General features: G+C 35.7%; 1 protein-coding gene across 1 annotated transcript in view; it reads left to right on the top strand.

The window, feature by feature from the left end:
* LHFPL3 (LHFPL tetraspan subfamily member 3) overlaps window positions 1-21,127 on the top strand; it is a 491,008-nt gene that overhangs the window by 72,943 nt on the left and 396,938 nt on the right. The window lies entirely within an intron of this gene.

The raw sequence follows: 21,127 nt of genomic DNA, 5'->3' as shown, positions 1-21,127 counted from the left end.
TTTTCTAAAATATGGCTACTAACTTGCATGGGATATAGGGGCTCTTTTGGTATATTGTATGACCCCAAAACACCTTCTCCTTCTAAGGCTGGCACTTTTCCAAACTGGCAAATAGTTGGTGTTGGCACAAATGCTTGAAGCAGGCTCAGACCAATTTCCTGTGTTAGGCAGCATCCTGGGAGTAGATGAAGATGTTGTTGAGATAAATATAAACCCTCTTATCCAGAAGATCCAGATACATTAAATTTGTGAGGTTTCTAAAATCCTGAAGGGTTGTTGTTGCCTCTTAATAACTGTCCTAGGTTGTATGTCCTATAAAGGATACAATTTGATGAATGTAATTACCCTTGCAAACTGGTCTTGGGTCTTTTACCAAGGGCCAAGAGAACCACTCCTAGATGTAATATTAGTAATTAGGAAAAGAAGTATTCCCCTTCTCCCTTTAAAACGAAAACAAATCACACCAGCGTTGCAGTAGGAGAAGTAGAGGGCTAGATGAACAGATTCTTCTGAATTTCCCCAGGTTTGATCAGTGAATAGAACTGGTCGGTCTGGATTGGGACTCCTAGAATTAGACCGAATGCATTATGTAAAGATGACTTCACTGCCTTGACTGCTCTATGCATATCCTTGGGAAGGGAACTTTGGTTTGAAATCTGGATAGAAGTTAGGGCTGCTTGTTGCATCCAAATGTCTTAAGCATTACATCTATCAGTACTGGGAACTGAAGGTAATCATTCTCTACTATTGCATTATGATTGGATTATAGAACAACAGCTCACAGATTCCCATACTGGGATGACAAGAGAATGGGGTATATTTAGGTTCGGTATATTAAAATATTTTCCAACTTTAACTTATAGGTTCTCTTATGTCATTAGTTTAAACCAAAGAGGATGTCTGTTGGGGAAGCATTAACTTTTCTGGAGGTCCTTAGTATTTCTGGGCCAAGACCAAATCCATAAAATTTGTAGACTCTCTGAGTCCACCATAGCTGGGAAATGAGAGCTGGTGGTTTGATCTCAATGGTAAGACATAGGTTGTGGGGTGGGATGTAAAAATTCCTAACTCTCTCTTTCCCTCTACACACACACACACACACACACACACACACACACACACACAAGCACACAAGCACACACATGCACACACACGCACACACATGCAATGCACACACATATGTATATCCCATTGCCTAGAATAGATCTTTGCACATAGCAGGTACTTCAAATGTTTGTTGAATTGAATTGAATTAATGGGGTTGTTAAAAGTTTCAGTGAGGACCCTGAGGAAACACTATGTATTGCCCAATATTGGACTATTTTTAGTGGGGAATGAGGCTCAACAGACAACCTGTGCCTCACTAAGGTATAGTGGCTACTGTAGCCTTGACTCTAGGGCATATCCTTGGGAGAAATCTGGAAAATCCTCCCAGCAGAAGAGTCTTGGGGATTCCAAGTGCTATGTTGGATCTAGGTTACTTACTCCAACTTCTACTTGGAAATTGTTTGCATTCATCAGCTCATCAGTTAGATTGGATAAACCAAGCCAATTCTTTAGTGGTCTGTACACACGGCAGATTCAGCTCTATGGTCTCCAGCCTCCTACTTGGGGGTGGGTGGGTTGAATAATGGCAAGTAATTCTTAGCTGTTTTTGAATCAGACAATAAGCAAAGAATACAATTCCCTTCCCTCCCATCCCCCCACACTTATATTAAGTGTAAATGTACTTCTTGTTAAAAGGGGAATTTTTTCTGAAAAGTTAGAGGTAAATAAAAGTAGAATGGGCTGCCTTAGGAAGTGGTAGATTCCCCCTCTTTAGAGGTATTCAAGCAAAAGCCAAGTGACCTCTTGATGAGTACATAATAGAGGAAATTTTATTCAGGTATAGGTTACACTAGATAGCCTCTAAAGTTTCTTATAATCCTGAGGATCTGTGTGTATATCTCGTTTTTTTTAAATCCAGGCTCATTGTTTCTATTTCCTTTGCACCTGACTACCAGTATCCAAGGAATGTAGCTAGATAATGCGACTCAGTACATCAACTTTTTTTTTGCTTCCAGAAAAGGTTTGATGAGGAAGAATGTTGAAACTATTATTTAAAATAAGAATCTTTAAGTTTTCTCTGTAAAGTCAAACTTCATTTCTCTCCCTGAGAATTATCCATTTTGTAGATTATACCATTCACTACCTAGAAGTCTCTGAGCAGTTTACTTTATCTTTCTTGGCCTCAGTTTCTTCATCTGTAAATTGAAGCAGTTGGACTGGATGACCTCTGAGGTCCTTCTAGCTCCACAAGTTATGTTCCTATGATGTGTGACAACTACTAAATCCCAAGTTTGATTCCCTTTGCTATGAAGAATGGATAATTGGACCACTTTCCTTGGTATTTACTGAAGGAATGTAAACTGATTTTGATATTAGTCTGAGCAAAATATAATAAGGGAGGTAAATCTATGGAGAAAATCCTCATCCTCACAATTTATTCTAAAGCCACATAAAGTGACTTAATTTTTTTCACTGTTCGTTATTATTTTTTAAAAATCATTGCTTTCTTACATTTGTATGTATAACTTAAGAGTTTAGAGGTAGAAAGGGCCTTATGGATCAATCTAGAGTGACAACTTTATTTTACCATCAAGGAAATTAAAGTTAAGAAAACAAGTCATTTATTCTAGTTACACAGATATTAAATAACCAAACTGGAACTTGAATACAGGTTTTCTCACTCCAAATCTTGGGAATCTTTTGACTACCATGTTGTCCCTATACTTGGTAATTGAATCTATGTCATTCATTTATTATCAATAAATATTTATTTATCACCCCACGTATATATTAGCACCACACATACATATGCATACATGTATATATATATATATATTTAGTCAGAATTAGTTTCATTTCCTTACCACCATATATATGTATATATATATATATATATATATATATATGTATGTATATGTATATAGTCAGAATTAGTTTCATTTCCTTACCAGAGCTGACTATTAAGCTTTGTTTCGAATCCATATTCTATTATTCTTCTGAAGGTAGGAAAAATGTGCATAATATTTCATCAAAGAAAGGAACCTTGAATAAAGATCTAGACCTTGAATTCCAGTTCTGGTTATAACTCTTATTGATGATTAGCAGTATGATTTGTGACAAGTCACCTAATATTTTCTATTTATCCTATTTTCCCCCAGAATTGGTTTAGTAGCTATCCCTTTCCTTTCAAAAAGTATATTACAAAGACTTTTTAGAAGGTACATTTTAGATTAAAAATCATTAGACTTCACCTTTTCTCATGTGCAAAAGAAATTAACATGCTCCCCGAAAGGTTTTGAGATACTGGAAGAGAAGGCAAAAATTGGTTTTGTGTACCTTTCAAAAATAATGCCTTAGCAAACCAACATTGTTCCGAGAACTGTTCTTCTACTGATGAATAAAATTTGAGAAAATGTATTTGGCATCACATGTAACTGATGTTGTCATCAAATGCAAACATCCAGACCAATTTCAGCACTGCTCAGAGCACCAGAAAATAATTAGTATTTGCTAAGTGGAAAGGAACCAAAACCAGTAGAGAAGAAAAATCTGTGTAATCCTGTAGGTGTGTTGGAGTTAAAAACCCCAAAACAGAAAGCCCAAAGTAAAATGAAATTGTATTTAAAACCAAAACAAAGGATAATGGGCAGCAGGTGTTTGTCAGAAATTCAATTTGGGCAAGGCTGAGTTTTTAGGAAAAATTAGGAAAGGCAAAACATAAAGTCATTTTGGGAGCAGGTGTGGAATTGATTGCTGTATCCTAACCATTATTGTCATTAATATTTGAGAAATTGGCTCAGGAGTAGACAGCTTAGTATGAGAATGGGTTAGAAAAAAGAAATAAAAGATCCTGGGAGGAGCAAATAAACAGTGAATATTATTAAGGGAACAGTGGAATTAATTTATAGGGAAAGATTAAAGTAGTACCGAGAGCCCAGCTTCACTCAACGTTGACACAAGGGAGTTACAATAACATTCTACAAATATTTAACACTTGTATAACACCGGGAAAGAAATGAAAATTATTTATTGTGATACCATGTGGGTATAATCAGAAGTACCAAGATGTGCTCCAGAAAGGAAAATATTATTTCCATGATCAAGAAAAGTTTTCCATCAATCAAAACTAGTGGACGGTTGAGTGTTCTCCCTCTGGAATTTTAGGAAGCTTTAAACACTCATGTGAGACTTGAACAAAAAGAATGAAAACATACAAGGCTGTCTTTGTTGTTGCTTATCAAGCCTCCTCACTCCACCTACCCATACTTTCATGTATCAAATGACATGAGAAGGAAAAAATGATAATAAAAGGGCGGGGGAGCATGAATAAAGAACAAGACACCTTTTATTCTGAATGTTTTCCTTTGGTCTTTTCTACAAATTTATGTCTTCTATCACCAGTCATTTTTGCTTTATTTATGAAATTGGTCATTAATTTCCTTAAGAGTTACTTTGGAGAAACAGCAAAAAACCCTGATTATTGAGTGCTTTGCTGTAGCAATCTATGAGTTTTGTCACATGGCGCTTTCATTGTACACAGAGTATCTCTCTCACTATAGTATAGAAATTGTCTACAGCAAGTGTTGCCCCAACCATTGGTACTAGTGTTACAAATATAGTTAATGTTGTACCTTGAGTGATTATGTGGAGTTTTGGTTATTAGTTTTAAATATTTGACCTGGTAGGATTGCCTCAAATAGCCATTTAATTTCTGATTTCTCTAGTCTCTATGGAAGAGTTAGATGAACTATTTATTGTTTTTGCTTTGTGTTGTATGAAGCAAAGTATTTCTTTTTAATATTTTAATTAAATGGATTTGGAATTTTGTTTTCAACAAAACTGATAAAGGGCATCTTTCAGAGATTTTGTTATTTTTCATAGAGGTAGCATGGTATACTGCATTCAAATCCCATCTCTGATACTTAACCACATGACCACTAGGAAATTCATTTAACAGTGGTGTGCCTCATAACAGTTCCCTAGAACTTATCGACTAAGTCATAGATGGACTGTGGTCTATGGATATGGAGTTTCCCATGCTAGGCAAATCACAGAACCTTTGTGCATATGTGATTGGCTCTCCATTCACTTACCAATTGATAGATACATTACACACACACACACACACACACACACACACACACACACTTACATGTAGGCCATAGCAACTCATCAAATCATTTATAAAGAAATAGAGGGATTGTGCTCTACATAATTTACAATGATAGAGGAAATGTCCACGCCAATGAAATCATGGCTTCTTGACTTATCATAGTAATAAAATGATGCTCGTGAAATCTCAGTACTCAAATATATCTGTGACTTCATCGACTCGAGTGTTCTCCCCAAAAATGCAGATAGCAACTAATCCATTCCTGCATATCCTGTCACTTTTGACCACATTCTCTCAAAAGTTCACCATGGAGAGTGGGAGAAGTGGTGGTTGTGGTGGAGGTTCAGTGTTGGAGCCCCCTCTCATGTTTTCTTAACAATAGGCTCTTTATCTCTTATCTCTGATCTTGTCACATGTCTAATCCATCTTTATTTTTTTAATTTACATTTCCTATCCTGCTGTCAGACAGCCCTGATATGGTTCTGCAAAGGAAAATAGTATCTGTCCACACTGATGTTAACCTGAAAATGTTTACAATGTTTGTGAACCATCTCCAATTTCCCCTTACTAACTTACAATATTATTAATGAATGTATCTAAATCTTCTTTGAACATTTTCTGCCATTACTTCTCAGAGTAATGGAGGAATGAATTAAAAAGCATTTATTAAATGTTTACTATATGTGAGGCACGGTACTAAGCTATATAGGTCTGCCCTCCAGGAGCTTATATTCCAATAAGGGAACCAACTTTTGGGAATGGTAGCTAGGGGAGGGTGGTCAGGGAAGTCACTGTAGTGATGCATAGAACAAAAGGGCATTTAATGAAGATGCCTTTTTCAAGTACTAATAGTTGTATTGATTTGGTTATGGTTATGGTTGTATCTATATGGTTATGGTTATCTCAGAGCAAAAGATGGCAAAAGGAAGAGGAGGGATCAGTACACATGTGGGCATCAGGTTGGAATATAGCCAGGCTGAGGAAGCATAGTCAGGTCTCGAGTTGGCTAGATAGAGTGAAGTCTTGAGAGCCCCTCAGTTCAACCTGACTCCGGGGCTGTGAACTCCTAGGCTTTTCCAGTCTAAGCAGCAGGGCAGAAAATGCACTCTACTTATTTATCCCCTGGTAGATAAAATTGCATTTTTCTTGATTTATTTATAAACTCCCTACTTCAAGGTTCAAGGGCAACTCCACTTTGAATATTCTTGGATTTGAGAAAGAAGTTTGTGTTTATCTTAACCTTTCCCTTCTTGATTTTATAATCAGTTATACACATTTTCTGGTCAATCACCTCCCTTCTCTTCTACTCTATAATCTGAATAAATCAGGTGAAAATTAGGTTTTAGTCTCCATTTTCTTTTTTTACCTTTGCTCGTGTCAGCCTGGCTTATCACTGTCCTTGGGTGTTTCATTGATCAGGATCCAAGTGCTCTTTTATAAGATAGGAGTTGTTATAAGCCATTTGTTTTCCTTAGGTTTCTGAGACGTGTACTTTATATAAACTTAACGTTTAATGACCTAATTCATAAGATTTTAAAAATATGTTATTTTAGTTTTGTTAATAGCTTTATGCCCATGAAACGGTGTAAGAGGTTCTGCTGTTATTAAATTATTCAATACAGCAACAAAATTTTAAGGCTGTAGATTCTCAAAGTGAAATAAAATATATAGCATTTGACAATTAAGCTCTCACAATTAATATGCTCGACAGCGCACATTACCATATTTTTTCTTCCTCATACTTTTAATCATTAATAATGCAAGAATGACTAAGACTGAAAGTACTTTTCATTGTATATATCACCAGTGTAATATAATGCTGATAGTATCAGATGAGAATGACAAAGTTGTTGTTTGTTTTTCGTTCTGAAAGAGAACCATGACATCAGGAAGGTGATGCCATGACTTGCAAGTGAATTGGATTTAAGTGAGGGAGGGCTGTGCAAAGCCACCAGCCTTATTTTATTCCCTGGAGCCATCTCGGTCAAGTGGCAGATCAAAATGACCGGAGATGGCCCCGGATACAATGGGAGACCTGGACCTTTTTAAGCTAATGTCTTTAACAGGTTGCAGTTTGACTGAGACAATGCCCACTCAGTGATTAAGGCTAGCTAAGAAATGAGGCAGAGGATGACCTCTTTTACCTGATCAAAAAAATGCTTCTGGGAATGACAAAGTATCATTATAACCAACAGCTATTCCAGACATTCATTATTCCCACTTTAAAATGGTGCTTTTCAAACTTTGGTGATATAGAATAGTGAAGGTGTGGGGCAGCTAGGTGGTGCAGTGAGTAGAGCACCAGCCCTGGAGTCAGGAGGACCTGAGGTCAAATCTGGCCTCAGACACTTGACACTTGTACTAGCTGTGTGACCTTGGGCAAGTCACTTAACTCCAATTGCCCTGCCAAAAAGCAAAAAAAAAGACTAGTGAAGGTGAGACTATATCACATAAAATGAGAACAAAAGAAAAACTGAGGATTTATTTCATGGCCTCTGCATGTTTGAGCACTCTACCATGTATCTCTTTCCACAGATTCTTAGAATCTCAGAGTTGAATGGAACCTCACAGGTCATCTGGTCACATCAATTGAATAGGAATTTCACGCACAACATCTCTGATATTTGGTTGCCCATCTTCTCCTAGAAGAAATCCCTTGATGGGGGAAACATTACATCTAAAAGTAGTCCAATTCAACTTTTGAACGGGTCTTATTCTCCAGAGGATCATAGATCTATAGCTTGAAGAGAACTCAATGGTCATATAGTTCAACCCCTTATGTTACAACTGAGGAAACTGAGATGCAGTGAGGTCAAGTGATACTTGCATAAGGTCCCATGGGTAGTAGAGTCAGTCTCCCACCCTCTTGCAGCTTATCCCAGCCAAGTGCTAGTTCTTGGCCCAATGTTTTTTATTACAGCAAGGCTGGTTATCCATCACTCTATATTACCAACTCTAGTCCTGAGGCTGCTTCTATATGCCTCTTGCTGGGGCCATTACCTGTTGTTCTATATCTGGCCTCCTTTCCTTAAAAAAATCTAAACCAAAACAAAACAAAAACCTGTCCTCTGTTGCTGGAATAGTCTCTCCTCACCTCTGCCTCTTAGAATCCTTAGTTTTCTACAAGGCTCAGCTTATGTACCTTCTCTTAGAAGCCTTTCCTGATCTCACTAGTCATTAGTGTTCCCTCCTTTCTTAAATTATCTTGTATTGACTTATCTGTGTATATTTTAAATCCTCTAACAGAGTGTCCTTGGGGGCAGAGATTTGTTTTCTGGGGGGAGGCGGGGACAAGAATTAATGCTAGTACTTAGCACATTGCCTTGAATATATGTGGATGATATCAGTATATCCAACACTTGAGATTTCTTCACTGTCACAATTGCAAAAATATGCAACCCATGATTTCCAGTTTTAGAGAATTTCTTAAGGTTCAGAGGTGTTATGACTTGCACATGGTCACATAGCTAATAAGTGCTTTACATGTAGTAGGCACTTAATAAATACATTGTTGAATTTTAGTGAATGGAATTGATTTATCTCAATATTACAATTTTACATGGCAGATTGATGAATGTTCCTCTTCCCAAGAGTTCATATTTTTTTAAGTCTGTATTTGTTTTTTGTTGCTTATCTTCACTTTAGATCTGAACATCTTAGACTAGGTCAAACATGATCATTTCCCCTATAAATTTATTTTGAACCTGAATATCTCTACTTTTCAGTCCAACCACAACTGGAAAAGAGAGATTTGAAGGGATAAGGAAGTTAAGATGGAACAAGGACATTTCTGATTTTTTTTTGTTCACCTACTGAGATGTAAGTATCTGATAGCATTTTATTCCCATGTTATATTCTCAGAGCTACTCACTCTTTAACTACATGTGAGCAGACAAAAGAGTCCTGAACATTTATTGCCCAGAAAAACAGAGGACTGGACATCCCATTTCTTGGTCTAATAAAGACTCTCATAGACTGACCTCTTTTGTTCTCCAAAAAGAGAAAAGGAAAATAATCTTGGCAAAATTATTATAAATTTTAAAAAAGGAGCATGCTGGTGAAATTTTGGTATTAACTGCCATTCTGAGGTTGCTTTGATTTTAAGAAGATATCCAAACTCTAGAGAACAGACCTTCTATTTAGTAAAGTTTTATGTTTGATTTCAGTAGTTAAAATAACATAACAATCTTCATCTAGAAGTGCTTATTAGAATTAAATTTTAACTTTATATAATTTAATTTTAATTAAAAATTTGTTGGACATATTTTTATATTTTAATCTGCTTTTAAGACATACAGATGTCCTACTAAGGGGAACTTGCCTTGATAATTTTCCAGTGTAGTTTCAATGTCTGTAATAGTGAGGCAGGGGAACTCCTGTTCATAAGAAGAGATTCCAGGATATCAGAATCTCATAGCGTCATTTTCTTGAAAGATGAGTTGTATCAGGTAGGGTAAATTTAGAAAAAGGAGAGAAGAGAGAGTTCCATGTACTAGGGATAGAAATACAGAACTGCCAGAGCCATGGCAGAAAACAGAGATGATGTGTCAATGTACAAGTTTTGGTCAGAGTAAGGTAAAAGGGGGAACATAAGGAGTGATATTTCATGGCATCCCTAGATTCTGAATTCCAGGAAGACTCTTGATGATCCCAGAGCTGAGCCAAGCCAAGAGGCTTTAGGAAATTCCACCTTGCTCCAAGAGAACAGAAGTTCTGCATGTTGACCACTCAAATCATGTTAAGAGAAGACAAGATAATGATTGGCAATTTCCACTCCATCCACCTATGTGTTCCGGGACATTTTCTCCCAAGCTATTTAAATTCTTCCAAGGAGGTTGATCTATCTCTCACTCTGGATTGTAGGAGATTGCATCTATTAGGGTATGGGTGTTGAGAATGATTCTGCTATTTTATTTCTTCTTATATTTTTTACATTGTGTCATGTATTAATTAATTTTTGCTATTGGATTGGTAACTCCTGAATGGATTGGTAACAAAAGTGTTGTAGTAGAAAGGGGCTCAGGTCTTAATATACATAGGTGATTATTGTAGACAACCACATTGAACCAGGGATACATTAAGGGCCTCCAGACACAGGGTTCTCAGAGACTTTAGGGACTCATTTGTTACAGAGAGAAATTAAGTTAACAATATTTTGAAGTTGGAAAGCCTAGTACTATGAATTTTGATTACTAAAAGTTTTAAGATGCATTTTCTACACTGATTACTGGAACAAAGAAATGTCATATCTAAGATATAGTCTTGAGAATACATAGATAAAGGTTTTATTCTGTTTGGTTTGATGTTAAAATGCATGTTCAACTTGCTGTTTTTAAAATATTTGATAGCTATCATGTAACTTTCTTCCCCCCCCACCCTGAGATGATTACCATTAGGCACAAATAGGTATAACACACACACACACACATATATGTAAAATCATCCTATGCATATTTCTATTTATCAGTTTTTTCCCTGAATGCAGATAACATCTTCCTTCATATGTCCTTTGTAGTTAATTTGGGTATTGTAATGCTCATTTTATTTCTTAAGTTCAGAATAAAATAATTTTTAAAAGATTCATGTTCAGTTTTCATTTTAAAATTTTGCTCATAATGTACACATTGATGGTGCCCCCTGCTATCATATTGAAGTACAAACTTAAGCAGATTCTACCCAACTAGAAAGACTTTGAGTATGGAGCTAGCAAAGCAGCCAAGCCAATTTGGAGAGGTTCCTTAGCAGAAGCCTGGGTATCAGTGATTGATTTCCTTTTCAACAACAGCAGTTTTCAAGAGTAATCTGCTAAGGAACAGAAGGATTGTGATTGTAGGGTGATAGATTCTAAAGCTGGAAGTAGCCCCAGAGACCATCTAATCCAATTTGTCTGCTCAAGCTCACACAACTAGTAAGTGGCAGAGTTAGGATTCAAACTTAGATATTCTGGTTCCAAGTTCAGTGCCCTTCTGGCAGAGCATACCCATTTCCAGACTCTGTTAGTGGAATGATCACCTGCACTGATGAAAGTATGGATCCTTAAATGAAGTATTATTCATGGAATCAGCTTGATATCATAAAACATAGACTGGATTAGGAATCTGTAGACCCAGTTCAAAGATTGGCTCTATCCTTGATGAGTGGTTCAATCTTGGCCAAGGCCAAGATTGGTGAGTTTGATTTGGGCATTTGTGTAATGATAACAATGATACCATTAATTACTGTACCTAACTTGTAGTTTCATTACAAACATTAAATCATATCAAATGGAAATTTGTATATGATGATGTTTTCAAAAGTATAAACACTATAAACATAGGATATTATTAGCCAGTTAGTCATTAATAGGATTTCAAATCTGCAAATCAACTATAATAATGATAATAAAATAATAATAATACCTATAATGTGCATAATGCTTTAAGGTTTTCAGAGTGCTTTACAAACATTAACTCATTTCATCCTCACAACTTGTTTGTTTGGCGTTATTTTGTAATTGAAGAAACTGAGGTAGACAATGATTGAGTGATTTTCCAGGATCACATAGCTAGTAAATGGCTGAGGTTGGATTTGAATTCAGGCCTTCCTGACTCTAATAGCAGCACCCTATCTACTATACTTACCTAGATACCTGTATTAAGCACTTTTTATGAGCCAGACTCTGGGGACAAAAAGACAAAACTCCAAAATGTCCCTGATCTCAAGGATCTTTCATTGTATTGGGGGAGATAGCATATATGTTTGGCATATAAATATAGAGAAAATACATACAAAACAAATGCAAAGTAATTTTTGAGGGAAAGGATTAGCAGCTGGGAGATCATTAAAATGTATGCCCCAAATATTAATAACTCTAAGCCAACCTCATATGAAAAGACTTGAAAAGGCCATACAAAGTCATAAATAGTGCACTGTCTTGTGTGAGGGGAAAAGATGTGTGCAGCAGCATATTTAATATTGCAGTGACAAATATGTATTGCAGGAAGATAATCACCCAACTGTCTTAATAAGTCAACCAGGAAGCAGCTAAAAAGGAAATGAACAAACATGGAATGTAAAACAATTGAAGAAGGACATGATTGGCAAATGAAGGTGTCTAACACTGACAAAACTGAATGCTGTTCTGAAGCCTTTTCAACAGGATGAGAGAATCAAATAGTGATAGAAATAGAAATGCTGTAAGTTCCAACAAGAAGTGAGTTTAATAGAAAATTTCTCCTGGCTGTCCTGTAAACACTGAAGAACAAGAATGATCCTTTGACTGTGCATTCAGGAAATTAGGTTCATTCAAACTGAATTAGGTTCAGCGAGGACATTTCAATTAAAAAGCAATACAGAATTAGCTATGTCAAACAGGTTACAGCTATGTTCTGAAGTTTGTTGGCTCAGTTTACTTTGGGGGAATAAGCTAGCTTCTTGATTTATGACTTACAAACCCAACTCTAGATTCTAGGAACCTTTTTTGTAGATAGTAATGTTGATAAATTACCTCCCAGGAATGAGAGAATTTCAGAGAGTACATTTCAGCATTTGTTAGGTACCTACTCTGTCCAGAATTCTCTGCTAGGCAGGTGCTGAGGGAGAAAGATAAATAAGGTATGGTACAGTGGAGGAAAAAAAAAAACATGCTTGTTTTGACATTGGCAGACCTGGGTTCAAATCCCACTTATGACCCCTCTGGTTTTTCCTTCCGCAAATAACTTTACTTACTGGGCTTCTGTTACCTCATCTGTCAAATGAGGGGTTTGGACCAGATAGCCTCTAAGGTCCCTGTCAGCTTTAGATCTGTGCTCCTATAATGTTAGAGATAGAATGGGCCTTTGTGATCACCAGGTCCAGCCCTCTCATTTGATAAATGAGGAAGTAGACACCTAGAGAAGTAAAGTCACTTTCCCAGAGTCACATAGGAATAAGAAGCAGAGTTCAGATTTGAACCCAGGTGGTTTGACTCCAAATACAATGTACTTTTTACAATAACAAGTTGTCTCTCTGTCAAAGATTTCCGTGAGGTATATAGCTTATAACTGTGAGGTAACAAAACTTGCAGAAACTGAAGCCCCAAATTTGGGATACAAGAAATACAAGGACCAGGGCTTAAGCCCAAGTCTCTTGCCTCTGGAGCTGGTAACCATCCTTTCTCTATGCTCTTTTACTAGAATCAGTCTTTGCATATCTTTTTCTTCTGGTCATTTATTTACCCATTTCCAAATTTCTTTTTATTTCTCATAGTTATTTTTAATTACATAGTAGTTTTTCATGACATTGATAGAATATAGTCTCTTCAGCCATTCACTGTTGGGCATTCTAGTAGGGAGGCTATTGTTACCAAATAATTATAATAGAAAATAAGATACATGTACAAGAGAGATGCAAAGTGCTGTATAAGATCAAAGGAGAAAAAACTCATTTTCAGATTATGAAAGCAGGGAGACCTTCATAGGGGACAGTCAGAAAGGTTATGATCTTAATTGTGATAGGCAGGAATCCCTAATACTAACAATAATAATAATAAACAACAACAATAATAATACCCATCAGCATTGATATAGTGCTTTAACATATGCAAAGAACTTTTCATATGTCATCTCATTTGACTCTCCCAACAATCCCTCAAGGTAGGTGTTAATTATTATCCCCATTTTACAGCTGAGTAAATTGAGGCTGAGAGGAGTTAAGTGACTTGCCTAGCATCAGAAATCTGGGAAGTCCAATGAAGGATTTTAATTCAGGTGACTAAATATCTAGTGTTCTATCCACTGCACCAACTTTAGAGATAGACAGACTTGGAGTGAAAAGAGAATTTATAGGATTTTTTATAAATTTTGAAATTCAAAATTCTTGTTATTTGTGGAGATGAAGGACCATCACCTCCTTCAGAAAAACAAACAAAGGAACGATAAAACCTCTCAATTTTGGTAGCGTTCCACTGATTTAATTATGACTTGGAAAATATTGTTTCAAAAATGGGAATATATTTTAAATGGTAAAAGTATTTAGCAAACAAAACTTATTGTTACAACTGTGCTTAATGATGGCTCATATCTCTCTTTGGTATTGTCAGAATGTCAGTAACTAAAGATTTTAAAAGATACAGCAAAACAAGGGTAATAATGAAAAAGGATTTCAGAATGATTTTCCTTCTTACAGGCAATATTTCAATTTTAAAAATAACCCTCAAATTTATATAAAGTTCTGAAGCAATCTCAGGAACTGGATTGAGTGACCTCAAGAAATGCTTAGAAAATTTAAGTGTCCAGATCTTAAAGGTTTTTTTCCTTAAAAAGTATTTGAGGAGAAGGAGGATTTCATATATCATTAAATGTAATTCTCCTTCCAGACTGACAGCCTGTCTTAGCCGAGTTAAAAAACAGCAGAACAAACAAAGAGAACATTGGCAAAGTTTCAGGAGAAAAATGCTAGAACACTCTTCTTTGATCTGACATCAGGGGGTATTTCCCAGATCCTTTTTTCCACATCCATCACAAAGGAAAAAAAAAAGGAAAATGCTTGCTGGAGATCTTTTGAAAATCTATCTACTTTGCTGATTATACATAAGCTTATTTTTCAATACATTTTAATTATCTTGTTTAATATTTCCCAATTACATGTGAAAATTTTAACATTCATTTAAAAAAATTTTTAGTTCCAAATTCACTCCATATTGACCCTCCCCCTTCCTTAAGAAGGCAAGGAATTTAATGTAAAGTCACATAAAATACATTTCCATGTTAGTCATATTGTTGAAGAAAACACAGAAAAAAAAGGAGAAAACTAAATAAAGTTTTTTTTTAAAGTATGCTTCACTCTGCATTCAGAGTTAGTTCATCAGTTCTCTCTCTCTTGAGGTAGAGAGCATTTTTCAACACAAGTCCTTTGAAATTGTCTAGGGTCATTGTCTCAATCAGAGTAGCTAAAACTTTCACAGTTAATCATTCTTAGAATATTGATGTTACTATGTACAATGTTCTTCTGATTCTGCTCACTTCACTTTGCGTGATTTCATATGTCTTCCCAATGTTTTCTGAAACCATCCTGCTTATCGTTTCTTATAGCACAATAGTATTCCACCACAATTACATACTACAACTTGTTCAGCCAGTTCCCAGTTGATGGGCATCCCTTCAGTTCCCAATTCTTGCTCCCACAAAAAGAATTGCTATGAATATTTTTGTTCACATAGGTCTCTTTTCTTTTTTGATCTCTTTGGGATACAGACCTGGTAGTGGTATTGTTGGACCAAAGGGATGGTTTTTATAGCCCTTCGTGTGTAATTCCAAATTGTTCTCCAGAATGTTTGGACCAGTTCACAACTCCAACAACAGTGCATCAGTGTCTCAATTTTTCCACATTCTGTCCAGAATTTGTCATTTTCTTTTTTTCCGCATCATATTAGTCAATCTGATAGATATGAAGTGGTATCTCAGAGTGGTTTTAATTTGCATTTCTAGAGCATTTTTAGAGCATTTTTTTCAAGTGACTATCAATGGCTTTGATTTCTTCTTCTGAAAACAGATTGTTCATGTGCTTTGACAATTTGTCAAATGGGGAATGGCTCTTATTTTTTTTTATTAATTTGGCTTAGTTCTCTATATGTTTGAAAAATGAGGCCCTTATTAGAGCAACTCATAGTATATTTTTCCCAGTTTCCTGTTTTCCTTCTAATTTGGGCTGTATTCATTTCATTTGTGCAAAAGCCTTTCAATTTTATATAATTAAAATTACCTGTTTTACTTCCTGTGATCTTCTCTATTTATAGTTTGGTTATAAATGCTTCCCTTATCCTAGATCTGATAGGCATATTTTCCCATGCTCCTGTAATTTACTTATATTATCACCCTTTATGCCTAAATCATTTATCCATTCTGACCTTGTCTTGGTATATACTGTGAGAAGTTGGTCTGCACCTAATTTCTGTCAAACTGCTTTCCCATTTTTGCAGGAATTTTTGTTAAATAGTGTGTTCTTATTCTAAAAACTTATTTTTTTTTTTGGTTTATCAACTACTAGATTACTACGGTCATTTACTATTCTATTCCACTGATCTACCATGCTATTTCTAAGCCCCTACCAGATTGTTTTGCTGATTATCCCTTTGTAATATAGTTTGAGATCTGGTACTGCTAGGGTTCTTTCTTTCACATTTTTTTCATTGATTCCTTTGATATTCTTGATCTTTTGTTCTTCCAGGTAAATTTTTTTATTTTTTTTTCTAGCTCTATAAAACAATTCTTTAGAAGTTAGGTTGTTATGGCACAGAATAAGTAAATTAACTTAGGTAGAATTGTCATTTTTATTATATTAGCTCAGCCTACCAATGAGCAATTGATATTTCTCCAGTTCTTTAGATCTGTCTTTATTTGTGTGAAAAGTGCTTTGTAATTGCATTCGTATAGTCCCTTGATTTGTCTTGGCATATGGACTTCCTAGTATTTTATACTATCTGCACTTATTTTAAATGGAGTTTTCTTTATGTCTCTTCTTTCTGGGTTTTGTTGGTAGTCTATAGATACACTGATAGTTTATGTGGATTTGATATCCTGCAGCTTTGCTAAAGTTGTTAATTGTTTCAAGTAGGTTTTTAGGTTAATTCTCTAGGTTCTCTAAGTATATGATCATATTATCTGCAAAGAGTGATAGTTTTGTTTCCTTGTATAATTTTTCCTTCAATTTCTTTTTCTTGTCTTATTGCTAGAACTTGCATTTCTTGTACAATATTGAATAACAGTGGTGATAATTGACATCATTGTTTTATCTCTCATCTTATTGTGGTTTCAAGTTTATCTCTGTTACAAATGATTCTTACTGATGGTTTTAGATAGGTACTACTTATCATTTTAAGTGAGGCTCCATTGATTCCTGTGTATTCTGGTGTTTTTACTGGGAATGGGTTTTGTATTTTGTCAAAGGCTTTTTCTAATCATATGATTTTTGTTGTTTTTATTACTGATATGGTCAGTTATGCTGATAGTTTTCTTAATATTGAACCAGCCCTGCATTCCTGGTATAAATGACAGTTGATCATAGTATATGATCTTTGTGATATATTGCTGTAATCTCCTTGCTAGTGCTACATTTAAAATTTTTGAATCGATACTCATTAAGGAAATTGATTTATAATTTTCTTTTTCTGATTTTGCTCTCCTTGTTTTATGTACAAAACCATATTTGTCTCATAAAAGGAGTTTGAAAGGACTCCATCTTTACCTATTTTTCCAAATTATGTAATTAATTATAGAATTAATTTTTCTTTAAATGTTTGGTAGAATTCATTGTAAATCCCTCTGGTGCTGGATATTTTTTCTTGGGGAACTCATTGATGGTTTGTTTAATTTCTTTTTCTAAGATAGGGTTAAGTGTTCTATCTCCCCCTCTATTAATCTGGGCAATCTATATTTTTGTAAATATTCATCCACTGTCAATTTTACTGTTAAATAATTTGACAAAATAATTCCTAATAGCTGCTTTAATTTCATCTTCATTGATGGCTTTCTTCTTTTTAAAAATCCAATTAACCAATGTTTTATTTATTTGATTCCCCCTCCCCCCCCCAATCAAACCAACTCCTAGTTTTATGTGTTAGTTCAATGATATGGGGTTTTTTTTTGCTTTTAATTTATTAATTCACCTTTGATTTTCAGGATTTCTATTTTGGTGTTTAATTGGTATTTTTAGTTTGTTATTTTTCTAGGGTTTTTTTAGTTGCATGTTAAATTTATTGATCTGCTCTCTCTCTCTACAGATGTATATGCTTAGCAATATAAATTTTCCCCACAAATTTGAGAGTGTTATCTCATTGTTGTCATTCTCTTTAATGAAATTACTGATTGTTTCTATGAGTTTTCCTTTGACCCACTCATCCTTTAGGATTAGATTATTTAGTTTCCAATTAATTTTTAATCCATGCTTCCATGTCTCTGTTGAATGTTATTTTTATTACATTGTGGTCTAAAAAGGGTGCATTTAGTATTTATGCTTTTCTTTGGTTGTGAGTTTTCTATGCCCTAATACATGGTCAGTCTTTGTGAAGGTACCATCTATACATTTTTTTCCCAAAAAGGTATGCTCCTTTCTATTGCCATTAAGTTTTCTCCACAGGTCACTCATACCTAACTTTTCTAAGATCCTATTTATCTCTTTAACTTCTTTCTTATTTATTTTATGGTTAGATTTATCTAATTCTGAGAGGGGAAAGTTGAGGTCCCCCACTAGTATAGTTTTGCTGTCTATCTCCTCCTGTAATTCATTTAACTTTTCCTTTAGGAATTTGGATGCTATGCCATTTGGTGCATATGCATTTAGTAATGCTATTACTTCGTTGTCCATGGTGCCTTTTTAGCAACATGCAGTTTCTCTGCTTATCTTTTAAAATTAGATCTATTTTTGCTTTTGCTTAACCTGGGACCATGATTGCTATCCCTGCCTTTTTTACATCAGCAAGCATAATAGATTCTGCTCCTGCCCTTTATTTTACCTCTTTGTGTGTCTCTCTGTTTCTAGTGTGTTTCTTGTAAACTACATATTGTTGGACTCTGGTTTCTAATCCATTCTGCTCTCCACTTCTGTTTTATGAGTTCATCCCTTTTACATTCACATTTATGATTGCTAACTGTGTACCTCCTTCTATCCTATTTTTTTCTGTTTATCTACTCTCTCTTTTTATCTTATGCTTCCTCTAAAGTCTGCCCCTGACCACTGCCTTCTTTTATTTGTCCTCCCTTTTATTGCCCCCACTTTCTTTTATCCCCTTCCCCTCCTACTTACCTATTGGATATTACCTACTATAAACTGAGTGATATATATTACATATATATGTGTATATATATTATCAACATATGTGTGTATGTATGTATGCATATACATATATATGTATATATATTTCCCTCTTTGGACCAATGGGAAAGAGTTTCAAATGTCACCCCCCCCCAACACATTTTCCCTTCTACTGTCAAAGCTCTTCTCCAAGCATGCAAATTCCTCTTTTATGTGAGATAATTTCCGCCCTTCTCCTCAGCATCCCTCTTTGTCACTTATCCATTTGTTTTACATTATTCCAATATAATAAAATCACTCCTGTACCCTCTTTCTATGCAGACTCCTTCTAGCTGCCTCAATAATGATAAAGTTCTTAGAAGTTATAAGCATCGTCTTCCCATATGGATAGGTAAACAGTTTAATATTGTTAAGTCCCTTATGATTTCTCTTTCATTGTTTACTTTTTATGCTTCTCTTGAGTCTTATATTTGAAAGTCAGATTTTCTATTCACTTCTGGTCTTTTCGTCTGGAATGCTTGAAAGTCCTCTATTACATTAGACACGCAGTTTTTGAAGAATTATACTCAGTTTTGCTAGGTAGGTTATTCTTGCTTGCAATCCCAGCTCTTTTGCCTTCCAGAATATCATGTAGTGGCTAAATCTTGTGTGATCCTGACTGTGACTCTGTGGTATTTCAATAGTTTCTTTCTGGCTACTTGAAGTATTTTCTCTTTGACCTGGGAGCTCTGGAATTTGGCTATCATATTCCTGGGAGCTTTCATTTTGAGATCTCTTTCAGGGGGAAATCAGTGGATTCTTTCAATTACTCACTCTGGTTTTAGGATATCAGAGCAGTTTTCCTCGACAATTTCTTGAAATATTTCTTAGCTCTTTCTTTGAGCATGGATTTCAGGTAGTCCAGAAATTCTTAAATGATTTCTCTTTGATCTATTTTCTAGGCTAATTGTCTTTCTAATGAGATATTTCATATTTTCTTCTACATTTTTGATTTTTTGACTTTGATTGTTTTTTAGTGTCTCATAGAGTCATTAACTTCCAGTTGCCCAATTCTAATTTTTTTTTTGCTTTTTTTGGCAGGGCAATTGGGGTTAAGTGACTTGCCAAAGGTCACACAGCTAGTACATGTGTCAAGTGTCTGAGGCTGGATTTGAACTCAGGTCCTCCTGACTCCAGGGCTGGTGCTCTACTCACTGTGCCACCTAGTTGCCCCCCCAATTCTAATTTTTAAAGAATTATTTTCTTCAGTAAGCTTTTGTACCACCTCCACCCCCCATCCATTTGGCCAATTCTGCTTTTTAATAAGTTACTTTCATCAGTGAATTTTTGTGCCTATTTTTTTCCTTTGAGGCTTTGCTTGTAGATGTTTTGACTTTACTATCTCCTCATGAGTTTTAAGTTTTAATCTTCCCCATCACCATAGTAGCTTTTTATGGTCAGATTTTTTTTTGTTCTCTCATTTTTCTTCCCACACTATTTCTTGGTTTTGAACTTTATGTTAAAGGTGTTTCTGTTTCAAGCATGGGAGGAGGCGCATTGTGTCAAGTTTCAGGTTTTTTTCTCACTGCTGCTTTCAGAGCCAATTCTTGGGATTTGGAAGTTTTTGGTGCCACGGATAGGTATGGTCACTGCTTTTTGGATCTGTACTCTGTTCCTTACAGAGAAAAGGCCCCTGATCCCTTGAGATTGCAAACAATACTGTTCCTCAGGGTCCCTGATCCCTTATGACCAAAAATGAGACTGTTCCCCAGGGCTCTCTTTCACTCTTGTCTGAAAGTGTTCATCTTCACCTTTGAATGATGATGCAGAAGTATGCAAAGCCAATAGACTTGCTGAACAGTTGCTCCTCAGGACCCCTCCTCCTTCTGGACCTAAAGTGCTCCTCTCCACCCTTGAACTGAGACTCAGCAGTGGGTATAGAAAATGAAATTGCCAAACACCATCTGGTCCTGTGTCTGCTGCTAGCACAGAGGTCCTCTGTAGTCTTTTTCTGACTACTTCCCAGGTCACATTATCATTTCTAGCTTGAGAGCTGCTGAAACTACTATTGCTTCTGTTGTCACCACCTAGTCCCACCACTGGTGTTTCGTCTACATGAACTGTGGGCCAGCCTCCACTCTTGTGTCACAGATCTCTCTTTTGACCTCCCAAGTTGTCTTGGACTGGAAGAATGTCTCTCTATGGCCTTTTGTTGGTTCT

This window comes from Trichosurus vulpecula, chromosome 5, assembly GCF_011100635.1.
Source record: "Trichosurus vulpecula isolate mTriVul1 chromosome 5, mTriVul1.pri, whole genome shotgun sequence".
Classification (NCBI taxonomy): Eukaryota; Metazoa; Chordata; class Mammalia; order Diprotodontia; family Phalangeridae; genus Trichosurus; species Trichosurus vulpecula.
Note: the sequence above shows the minus strand (reverse complement) of the source record. Positions and strands in the feature narration are given on the sequence as shown.